Here is a 12,500-nt window from a genome sequence, read left to right on the forward strand (position 1 = left end):
ACACACACACACACACACACACACACACAAACCACACAGAAACCACACAAAACACACAGAAACAAACAAACAATTATAAGAATTTAATGACAGTATAAAATTTATTTCAACAACTGACAAATAAAAATTTTTGTTCCATATCTATATTAATTGTAAGTTTATATGAATAAATCATAATGTGCAACCATTGTAAAATTTATATTGTAATGAAATAAATTTGAACTCCAGCTGAATGGTGACACACACACACACAGACACACACACCACACTCACAATTGGACAACAGATAAACAGTGAATGAAAGATACTGCATGAAAAATTAATTTAAAATTCAACTGAAATGTTTAATCTCTGTGATATGAAATAAAATATTTAAAAAATATCAAGCTTACTTTTGAGTAACAATGTCATGCAGCCCAATTTCATATCTATATAAATATATTCTGATCTTCTGCAACAAAAAAATTTAAGCAATTATTATTCCCTGAGAATAAAAAGGAATAAATAAATAAAATAATTAGGACAACCGAATTAAAAATAAAACATTCATTATTTTACAAATTTTTTATTCTATTTAATGAAAATGAATCTCAATAACCTATTAAAAAATGAAACAATTATCATAGGGAAAAATTTTCAAAACATGTTAAAAAGAGAATCCAGCTTTCCACCAGCTGATTGGTCACACACACACACACAATCAAACACACACACACACACACACACACACACACACACACACACACACACACACACACACACACACACACACACACACACACACACACACGCAAACAAACCACACAAAACACACAGAAACAAACAAACAATTATAAGAATATAATGACAGTATAAAATTTATTTCACCAACTGACAAATAAAAAATTTTGTTCCATATCAATATTTATTGTAAGTTTATATGAATAAATCATAATGTGCAACCATTGTAAAATTTATATTGTAATGAAATAAATTTGAACTCCAGCTGAATGGTGAAACACACACACACACACACACACACACACACACACACACACACACACACACACACACACACACACACACACACACACACACACACACACAACTGGACCACAAATAAACAGTGAATGAAAGATACTGTATGAAAAATTAATTTAAAATTCAACTGAAGTGTTTAATCTATGTGATATGAAATAAAATATTTAAAAAATATCAAGCTTACTTTTGAGTAACAATGTCATGAAGACCACTTTCATATCTATATAAATAGATTCTGATCTTCTACAACAAAAAAATTTAAGCAATTATTATTCCCTGAGAATAAAAAATAATAAATAAATGAAATAATAAGGAAAACCAAATTAAAAATAAAACATTCATTATTTTACAAATTTTTTATTCTATTTAATGAAAATCAGACTCAATAACCTATTAAAAAATGAAACAATTATCATAGGGAAAAATTTTCAAAACATGTAAAAAGGAGAATCCAGCATTCCACCAGCTGATTGGTGAACACACACACACACACACACACAAACACACACACACACAAACAAACAAACAAACCACACAAAACACACAGAAACCAACAAACAATTATAAGATTATAATGACAGTATAAAATTTATTTGAACAACTGACAAATAAAAATTTTTGTTCCATATCTATATTTATTGTAAGTTTATATGAATAAATCATAATGTACAACCATTGTAAAATTTATATTGTAATGAAATAAATTTGAACTCCAGCTGAATGGTGAAACACACACACACACACACACACACACACACACACACACACACACACACACACACACACACACACACACACACACACACACACACACACACACCACACCACACACACAACTGGACCACAAATAAACAGTGAATGAAAGATACTGTATGAAAAATTAATTTAAAATTCAACTGAAGTGTTTAATCTCTGTGATATGAAATAAAATATTTAAAAAATATCAATCTTATTTTTGAGAACAATGTCATGCAGCCCAATTTCATATCTATATAAATATATTTTGATCGTCTGCAACACAAAAATTTAAGCAATTATTATTCACTGAAAATAAAAAAGAATAAATAAATAAAATAATTAGGAAAACCGAATTAAAAATAAAACATTCATTATTTTACAAATTTTAAACTCCATTTAATGAAAATGAGTCTCAATAACCTATTAAAAAGTGAAACAATTATCATAGGGAAAAATTTTCAAAACATGTAAAAAAGAGAATCCAGCTTTCTACCAGGTGATTGGTGAACACACACACACACACACACGCAAACAAATAACACAAAACACACAGAAACAAACAAACAATTATAAGAATATAATGACAGTATAAAATTTATTTCAACAACTGACAAATAAAAAATTTTGTTCCATATCTATATTTATTACTAGCCGCCTTTGGCGACCAGCCGGTTCGCCAATCTTAATGTTCGTTAAAATTTTAATAATTAAATATTTTATGCAATTCCTACTTTAATAGCTTCTTCATCAAAATATTTTAATACTTCAAATTTTGATTATCATATAATTCATTCATAATATTATAAAGGCCTTCAGTCATAACGTAATATGTATCTCTCATTTTCTGTTAGCACCCGTAGAATTTATGCTTTAAATTAAAGTGGAAAGAATTTATCTTCAATTAATATAATAATATTTTTTACTGAAACAAAGCATTTTTTTATAATCTGATTACTGAAAATAGAGTCACTCAGCGTTTAAACTTTATGGGCACTAAAGAATATCTTTTTTAATTTATGTAATATCTCAAGAGTTGGTCAACAAAATTTTCTTAGATTCATTATGAGCAGATCGATTCATTAACAATGTTTAAATTTAAATGCATCAAACACTAAGAAAATAAAACGAATCGTTTAAAATAAACGGTTGAAAACGGTAGAATTTATGCTTTAAATTAAAGTGGAAAGAATTTATCTTCAATTAATATAATAATATTTTTTACTGAAACAAAGCATTTTTTTATAATCTGATTACTGAAAATAGAGTCACTCAGCGTTTAAACTTTATGGGCACTAAAGAATATCTTTTTTAATTTATGTAATATCTCAAGAGTTGGTCAACAAAATTTTCTTAGATTCATTATGAGCAGATCGATTAATTAACAATGTTTAAATTTAAATGCATCAAACACTAAGAAAATAAAACGAATCGTTTAAAATAAACGGTTGAAAACAGGTTTTAAAAAAACTAGTTAAAAAACGATGTACTTAAAACTATAAGCATATTAAAAAATATATAACTAACATAAATACAATTTACTTACAAAAGCATGCAACTAACCCAAAAATAATTTAAATCATCCATTGATAACGTTGTCATGGCAACAGTCAGAACAGAATGCGCATGCGTGAAATTTCTTCGCCGGTTACGTAACGCAAATACGTGATTTTTTCTACGCCAGTTGGGGTAACGCTATGCGGATTAGAAATTTTTAATTTCCTTTATTCTGTTTTATTTTAATTCAAAAGTACTTCAGAATGAATCTGAAAGATTGATTCATTAACAATGTTTAATTTTAAATGCATCAAACATTAAGAAAATAAACAGAACCGATTGAAATAATCCGCCGAAAAATTTTAACCCTAGCCTCATTCCTGTTGGGAGAAAAAAAACCTGAAGGCTTTCTCGTTTGGCGGTGGAGAAAATGGAACATTTTTTTGGCGGAAAAGTTGGCGGTGGGGAAAATGGAAGATTTTTTTGGCGGGAAAGTTAGTTTTTAATTAATAATTAAGATTCTAATTAAAAATTCGAAAAAAGGAACCCCAGGTGCACATTCCCAACCTCCAAGGTATACTTGTACCAAATCTGGTAGCTGTATGTCAAACGGTCTGGCCTGTAGAGCGCCAACACACACACACACACACATTGAGCTTTATTATAAGTATAGATAAGTTTATATGAATAAATCATAATGTGCAACCATTGTAAAATTTATATTGTAATGAAATAAATTTGAACTCCAGCTGAATGGTGAAACACACACACACACACACACACACACACACACACACACACACACACACACACACACACACTCACACACACACACACACAATTGGACAACAAATAAACAGTGAATGAAAGATAGTGTATGAAAAATTAATTTAAAATTCAACTGAAATGTTTAATCTCTGTGATATGAAATAAAATGTTTAAAAAATATCAAGCTTACATTTGAGTAACAATGTCATGCAGCCCAATTTCATATCTATATAAATTTATTCTGATCATCTGCATCAAAAAAATTTAAGCAATTATTATGCCCTGAGAATAAATAAATAAAATAATGAGGAAAACCGAATTAAAAATAAAACTTTCATTATTTTACAAATTTTTTATTCTATTTAATGAAATGAGTCTCAATAACCTATTAAAAAATGAAACAATTATCATAGGGAAAAATTTTCAAAACATGTTAAAAAGAGAATCCAGCTTTACAACAGCTGAATGGTCAAACACACACACACACACACACACACACACACACACACACACACACACACACACACACACACACACACACACACACACACACACACACACACACACACACACACACACACACACACACACACACACACACACACACACACACACAACTGGACCACAAATAAACAGTGAATGAAAGATACTGTATGAAAAATTAATTTAAAATTCAACTGAAGTGTTTAATCTCTGTGATATGAAATAAAATATTTAAAAAATATCAAGCTTATTTTTGAGTAACAATGTCATGCAACCCAATTTCATATCTATATAAATATATTTTGATCGTCTGCAACACAAAAATTTAAGGAATTATTATTCACTGAAAATAAAAAAGAATAAATAAATAAAATAATTAGGAAAACCGAATTAAAAATAAAAGATTCATTATATTACAAATTTTATACTCTATTTAATGAAAATGAGTCTCAATAACCTATTAAAAAATGAAACAATTATCATAGGGAAAAATTTTCAAAACATGTAAAAAAGAGAATCCAGCTTTCCACCAGCTGATTGGTGAACACACACACACACACACACGCAAACAAATAACACAAAACACACAGAAACAAACAAACAATTATAAGAATATAATGACAGTATAAAATTTATTTCAACAACTGACAAATAAAAAATTTGGTTCCATATCTATATTTATTGTAAGTTTATATGAATAAATCATAATGTGCAACCATTGTAAAATTTATATTGTAATGAAATAAATTTGACCTCCAGCTGAATGGTGAAACACACACACACACACACACACACACACACACACACACACACACACACACACACACACACACACACACACACACACACACACACACACACACAACTGGACCACAAATAAACAGTGAATGAAAGATACTGTACGAAAAATTAATTTAAAATTCAACTGAAGTGTTTAATCTCTGTGATATGAAATAAAATATTTAAAAAATATCAAGCTTATTTTTGAGTAACAATGTCATGCAACCCAATTTCATATCTATATAAATATATTTTGATCGTCTGCAACACAAAAATTTAAGGAATTATTATTCACTGAAAATAAAAAAGAATAAATAAATAAAATAATTAGGAAAACCGAATTAAAAATAAAAGATTCATTATATTACAAATTTTATACTCTATTTAATGAAAATGAGTCTCAATAACCTATTAAAAAATGAAACAATTATCATAGGGAAAAATTTTCAAAACATGTAAAAAAGAGAATCCAGCTTTCCACCAGCTGATTGGTGAACACACACACACACACACACGCAAACAAATAACACAAAACACACAGAAACAAACAAACAATTATAAGAATATAATGACAGTATAAAATTTATTTCAACAACTGACAAATAAAAAATTTGGTTCCATATCAATATTTATTGTAAGTTTATATGAATAAATCATAATGTGCAACCATTGTAAAATTTATATTGTAATGAAATAAATTTGACCTCCAGCTGAATGGTGAAACACACACACACACACACACACACACACACACACACACACACACACACACACACACACACACACACACACACACACACACACACACACACACACACACTCACACACACACACACAATTGGACAACAAATAAACAGTGAATGAAAGATAGTGTATGAAAAATTAATTTAAAATTCAACTGAAATGTTTAATCTCTGTGATATGAAATAAAATGTTTAAAAAATATCAAGCTTACATTTGAGTAACAATGTCATGCAGCCCAATTTCATATCTATATAAATTTATTCTGATCATCTGCATCAAAAAAATTTAAGCAATTATTATGCCCTGAGAATAAATAAATAAAATAATGAGGAAAACCGAATTAAAAATAAAACTTTCATTATTTTACAAATTTTTTATTTTATTTAATGAAATGAGTCTCAATAACCTATTAAAAAATGAAACAATTATCATAGGGAAAAATTTTCAAAACATGTTAAAAAGAGAATCCAGCTTTACAACAGCTGAATGGTCAACACACACACACACACACACACACACACACACACACACACACACACACACACACACACACACACACACACACACACACACACACACACACACAACTGGACCACAAATAAACAGTGAATGAAAGATACTGTATGAAAAATTAATTTAAAATTCAACAGAAGTGTTTAATCTCTGTGATATGAAATAAAATATTTAAAAAATATCAAGCTTATTTTTGAGTAACAATGTCATGCAACCCAATTTCATATCTATATAAATATATTTTGATCGTCTGCAACACAAAAATTTAAGGAATTATTATTCACTGAAAATAAAAAAGAATAAATAAATAAAATAATTAGGAAAACCGAATTAAAAATAAAAGATTCATTATATTACAAATTTTATACTCTATTTAATGAAAATGAGTCTCAATAACCTATTAAAAAATGAAACAATTATCATAGGGAAAAATTTTCAAAACATGTAAAAAAGAGAATCCAGCTTTCCACCAGCTGATTGGTGAACACACACACACACACACACGCAAACAAATAACACAAAACACACAGAAACAAACAAACAATTATAAGAATATAATGACAGTATAAAATTTATTTCAACAACTGACAAATAAAAAATTTAGTTCCATATCTATATTTATTGTAAGTTTATATGAATAAATCATAATGTGCAACCATTGTAAAATTTATATTGTAATGAAATAAATTTGACCTCCAGCTGAATGGTGAAACACACACACACACACACACACACACACACACACACACACACACACACACACACACACACACACACACACACACACAACTGGACCACAAATAAACAGTGAATGAAAGATACTGTATGAAAAATTAATTTAAAATTCAACTGAAGTGTTTAATCTATGTGATATGAAATAAAATATTTAAAAAATATCAAGCTTACTTTTGAGTAACAATGTCATGAAGCCCACTTTCATATCTATATAAATAGATTCTGATCTTCTACAACAAAAAAATTTAAGCAATTATTATTCCCTGAGAATAAAAAATAATAAATAAATGAAATAATCAGGAAAACCAAATTAAAAATAAAACATTCATTATTTTACAAATTTTTTATTCTATTTAATGAAAAGGAGACTCAATAACCTATTAAAAAATGAGACAATTATCATAGGGAAAAATTTTCAAAACATGTAAAAAGGAGAATCCAGCATTCCACCAGCTGATTGGTGAACACACACACACACACACACAAACACACACACACATACACACACAAACAAACAAACAAACCACACAAAACACACAGAAACCAACAAACAATTATAAGAATATAATGACAGTATAAAATTTATTTGAACAACTGACAAATAAAAATTTTTGTTCCATATCTATATTTATTGTAAGTTTATATGAATAAATCATAATGTACAACCATTGTAAAATTTATATTTTAATGAAATAAATTTGAACTCCAGCTGAATGGTGAAACACACACACACACACACACACACACACACACACACACACACACACACACACACACACACACACACACACATACACACACACACACAACTGGACCACAAATAAACAGTGAATGAAAGATACTGTATGAAAAATTAATTTAAAATTCAACTGAAGTGTTTAATCACTGTGATATGAAATAAAATATTTAAAAAATATCAAGCTTATTTTTGAGTAACAATGTCATGCAGCCCAATTTTATATCTATATAAATATATTCTGATCTTCTGCAACAAAAAAATTTAAGCAATTATTATTCCCTGAGAATAAAAAAGAATAAATAAATAAAATAATTAGGAAAACCGAATTAAAAATAAAACATTCATTATTTTACAAATTTTTTATTCTATTTCATGAAAATGAGACTCAATAACCTATTAAAAAATGAAACAAATATCGTTGGGAAAATTTTTCAAAACATGTAAAAAAGAGAATCCAGCTTTCCACCAGCTGATTGGTCAAACACACACACAGACACACACACACACAAACCACAGAAAACACACAGAAACAAACAAACAATTATAAGAATATAATGACAGTATAAAATTTATTTCAACAACTGACAAACATAAAATTTTGTTCCATATCTATATTTATTACTAGCCGCCTTTGGCGGCCAGCCGGTTCGCCAATCTTAATGTTCGTTAAAATTTTAATAATTAAATATTTTATGCAATTCCTACTTTAATAGCTTCTTCATCAAAATATTTTAATACTTCAAATTTTGATTATCATATAATTCATTCATAATATTATAAAGGCCTTCAGTCATAACGTAATATGTATCTCTCATTTTCTGTTAGCACCCGTAGAATTTATGCTATAAATTAAAGTGGAAAGAATTTATCTTCAATTAATATAATAATATTTTTTACTGAAACAAAGCATTTTTTTATAATCTGATTACTGAAAATAGAGTCACTCAGCGTTTAAACTTTATGGGCACTAAAGAATATCTTTTTTAATTTATGTAATATCTCAAGAGTTGGTCAACAAAATTTTCTTAGATTCATTATGAGCAGATCGATTCATTAACAATGTTTAAATTTAAATGCATCAAACACTAAGAAAATAAAACGAATCGTTTAAAATAAACGGTTGAAAACGGTAGAATTTATGCTTTAAATTAAAGTGGAAAGAATTTATCTTCAATTAATATAATAATATTTTTTACTGAAACAAAGCATTTTTTTATAATCTGATTACTGAAAATAGAGTCACTCAGCGTTTAAACTTTATGGGCACTAAAGAATATCTTTTTTAATTTATGTAATATCTCAAGAGTTGGTCAACAAAATTTTCTTAGATTCATTATGAGCAGATCGATTAATTAACAATGTTTAAATTTAAATGCATCAAACACTAAGAAAATAAAACGAATCGTTTAAAATAAACGGTTGAAAACAGGTTTTAAAAAAACTACTTAAAAAACGATGTACTTAAAACTATAAGCATATTAAAAAATATATAACTAACATAAATACAATTTACTTACAAAAGCATGCAACTAACCCAAAAATAATTTAAATCATCCATTGATAACGTTGTCATGGCAACAGTCAGAACAGAATGCGCATGCGTGAATTTTCTTCGCCGGTTACGTAACGCAAATACGTGACTTTTTCTACGCCAGTTGGGGTAACGCTATGCGGATTAGAAATTTTTAATTTCCTTTATTCTGTTTTATTTTAATTCAAAAGTACTTCAGAATGAATCTGAAAGATTGATTCATTAACAATGTTTAATTTTAAATGCATCAAACATAAGGAAAATAAACAGAACCGATTGAAATAATCCGCCGAAAAATTTTAACCCTAGCCTCATTCCTGTTGGGAGAAAAAAAACCTGAAGCCTTTCTCGTTTGGCGGTGGAGAAAATGGAACATTTTTTTGGCGGAAAAGTTGGCGGTGGGGAAAATGGAAGATTATTTTGGCGGGAAAGTTAGTTTTTAATTAATAATTAAGATTCTAATTAAAAATTCGAAAAAAGGAACCCCAGGTGCACATTCCCAACCTCCAAGGTATACTTGTACCAAATTTGGTAGCTGTATGTCAAACGGTCTGACCTGTAGAGCGCCAACACACACACACACACACACACACACACATTGAGCTTTATTATAAGTATAGATAAGTTTATATGAATAAATCATATTGTGCAACCATTGTAAAATTTATATTGTAATGAAATAAATTTGAACTCCAGCTGAATGGTGAAACACACACACACACACACACTCACACACACACACACACACTCACACACACACACACACACACACACACACACACACACACACACACACACACACAATTGGACAACAAATAAACAGTGAATGAAAGATAGTGTATGAAAAATTAATTTAAAATTCAACTGAAATGTTTAATCTCTGTGATATGAAATAAAATGTTTAAAAAATATCAAGCTTACATTTGAGTAACAATGTCATGCAGCCCAATTTCATATCTATATAAATTTATTCTGATCATCTGCATCAAAAAAATTTAAGCAATTATTATGCCCTGAGAATAAATAAATAAAATAATGAGGAAAACCGAATTAAAAATAAAACATTCATTATTTTACAAATTTTTTATTCTATTTAATGAAAATGAGTCTCAATAACCTATTAAAAAATGAAACAATTATCATAGGGAAAAATTTTCAAAACATGTTAAAAAGAGAATCCAGCTTTCCAACTGCTGAATGGTCAAACACACACACACACACACACACACACACACACACACACACACACACACACACACACACACACACACACACACACACACAACTGGACCACAAATAAACAGTGAATGAAAGATACTGTATGAAAAATTAATTTAAAATTCAACTGAAGTGTTTAATCTCTGTGATATGAAATAAAATATTTAAAAAATATCAAGCTGATTTTTGAGTAACAATGTCATGCAACCCAATTTCATATCTATATAAATATATTTTGATCGTCTGCAACACAAAAATTTAAGCAATTATTATTCACTGAAAATAAAAAAGAATAAATAAATAAAATAATTAGGAAAACCGAATTAAAAATAAAAGATTCATTATATTACAAATTTTATACTCTATTTAATGAAAATGAGTCTCAATAACCTATTAAAAAATGAAACAATTATCATAGGGAAAAATTTTCAAAACATGTAAAAAAGAGAATCCAGCTTTCCACCAGCTGATTGGTGAACACACACACACACACACACACACGCAAACAAATAACACAAAACACACAGAAACAAACAAACAATTATAAGAATATAATGACAGTATAAAATTTATTTCAACAACTGACAAATAAAAAATTTGGTTCCATATCTATATTTATTGTAAGTTTATATGAATAAATCATAATGTGCAACCATTGTAAAATTTATATTGTAATGAAATAAATTTGACCTCCAGCTGAATGGTGAACACACACACACACACACACACACACACACACACACACACACACACACACACACACACACACACACACACAATTGGACAACAAATAAACAGTGAATGAAAGATAGTGTATGAAAAATTAATTTAAAATTCAACTGAAATGTTTAATCTCTGTGATATGAAATAAAATATTTAAAAAATATCAAGCTTACATTTGAGTAACAATGTCATGCAGCCCAATTTCATATGTAAATAAATTTATTCTGATCATCTGCATCAAAAAAATTTAAGCAATTATTATGCCCTGAGAATAAATAAATAAAATAATGAGGAAAACCGAATTAAAAATAAAACATTCATTATTTTACAAATTTTTTATTCTATTTAAGGAAAATGAGTCTCAATAACCTATTAAAAAATGAAACAATTATCATAGGGAAAAATTTTCAAAACATGTTAAAAAGAGAATCCAGCTTTCCAACAGCAGAATGGTCAAACACACACACACACACACACACACACACACACACACACACACACACACACACACACACACACACACACACACACACACAAACCACACAAAACACACAGAAACCACACAAAACACACAGAAACAAACAAACAATTATAAGAATATAATGACATTATAAAATTTATTTCAACAACTGACAAATAAAAATTTTTGTTACATATCTATACTAATTGTAAATTTATATGAATAAATCATAATGTGCAAACATTGTAAAATTTATATTGTAATGAAATAAATTTGAACTCCAGCTGAATGGTGACACACACACACAGACACACACACCACACACACAATTGGACAACAAATAAACAGTGAATGAAAGATACTGTATGAAAAATTAATTTAAAATTCAACTGAAATGTTTAATCTCTGTGATATGAAATAAAATATTTAAAAAATATCAAGCTTACATTTGAGTAACAATGTCATGCAGCCCAATTTCATATCTATATAAATTTATTCTGATCTTCTGCATCAAAAAAATTTAAGCAATTATTATGCCCCGAGAATAAATAAAT

Source organism: Argiope bruennichi, chromosome X2 (assembly GCF_947563725.1).
Source record: "Argiope bruennichi chromosome X2, qqArgBrue1.1, whole genome shotgun sequence".
NCBI classification, from domain to species: domain Eukaryota; kingdom Metazoa; phylum Arthropoda; class Arachnida; order Araneae; family Araneidae; genus Argiope; species Argiope bruennichi.